The sequence below is a fragment of the Mastomys coucha genome, chromosome X (genome assembly GCF_008632895.1).
Source record: "Mastomys coucha isolate ucsf_1 chromosome X, UCSF_Mcou_1, whole genome shotgun sequence".
Classification (NCBI taxonomy): Eukaryota; Metazoa; Chordata; class Mammalia; order Rodentia; family Muridae; genus Mastomys; species Mastomys coucha.
The window spans coordinates 101854073-101855500 of record NC_045030.1 but is presented as its reverse complement, the minus strand read 5'-3'; the positions used below and the strand labels follow the sequence as shown (position 1 = coordinate 101855500).

The 1428-nt window shown below is 39.4% G+C and overlaps 1 protein-coding gene across 1 annotated transcript in view; it reads right to left on the bottom strand.

The window, feature by feature from the left end:
* The window catches only part of Taf1 (TATA-box binding protein associated factor 1), a 61820-nt gene that overhangs the window by 46793 nt on the left and 13599 nt on the right, over positions 1-1428 (bottom strand). The gene's annotated exons all lie outside the window — the stretch shown is intronic.

Sequence of the window (1428 nt, the reverse complement as noted above, 5' to 3'; positions counted from 1 at the left end):
AAAGTATTGAACTAAAACTAAAGAGAAAACCCTTTTCAAAAGATTTTTAAAAGTAAGGCATTTTAAGCCAGGTGGTGATGGCACACACTTTTAATCCAAGAATTCTAGAAGCAGGTGAATCTCGGAGTTTGAGGCCAGCCTTATCTACAGAAAGTTCAAAGACAGCCATGGCTACAGAAAGAAACCCTGTCTTGAAAAACAAAAACAAAATTAAGGCTTTTTTGAGTTTGGTGTGGTTATGCATATGTATAATCCCAGCACTCAACAGGTAGAGGCTGAGGATACTGAGTCCAAGGACAACCTGAGTTATATATAATAAGACTGGATCAAAAAAAAAATCAGTGGCAGGGTGGTGGTGGTGCTGGTGTGTTGTCTGAATTGTAAAATGAATCCAGGGTAACTGAGAAAATGTGATATATACAGAGTGATATAAAGAAAGCTGAAGAAACAACAATAACCACTGCAAATACTTCAATATATTTTTGTCAGATTTTTGTTTATATGGTTCTAATGTTTTGCATTTTTACAAATGGAATGCCAAATATGCTGTTTCATATTTCCTTTTGTTTACATTTTAAATATTTCCTGGCATTTACTGGATCAATCACAGTACTCAAGAGGCTAAGTTAGAAGGATTACTTTGAGGTCAAGGCAAGCCTGAACTACATACATGGCAAGTACTAGGCCAGCAAGGGATACAGAGTGAAATCCTTTCTAAAAAATCCAATAAATCAAGGTGACTTTTAAATATACTCCAATCTAACCTCAGTGTTGGTCAAAGGGTTACCAAGATCACCAAGAATAATTTAAAGATTGCTGGGCTGGTGAGATGGTTCAGCAGGTAAGAGCACCAACTGCTCTTCCGAAGGTCCTGAGTTCAAATCCCAGCAACCACATGGTGGCTTACCACCACCCATAATAAGATCTGGTGCGACAGCTACAGTGTACCTATTTATAATAATAAATAAAATCTTTGGGCTGGAGGGAGTAGAGGTCTTTTAAAAAAAAAGTACAGGCAATGGTGGCCCATACCTTTAAGCCCAGCACTTGGGAGGCTGAGGCAGGCAGATTTCTGAGTTCCAGGACAGCCAGGGCTATACAGAGAAATGTCTCAAAAAAAAAAGTGCTTTCAAGTCTGACTAATGGCTCTCACATAAATAGATAAGATGGTTATGCTTAAAACCATTTTTCCTCTAAAAATTCACAAATAATGAATGTTTCCTGTGTCATTAACATTTATATACAAAACTTTGAAAATTTACTGTCCAGGCAGTGGTGACACACGCCTTTAATCCCAGCACTAGTGAGGCAGAGGCAGGTGGATTTCTGAGTTCCAGGCCAGCCTGGTCTACAGAGGAAGTTCCAGGACAGCCAGGGCTACACAGAGAAACCCTGTCTGGAAAAACAAGAGAGAGAGAGGGGGGGGGG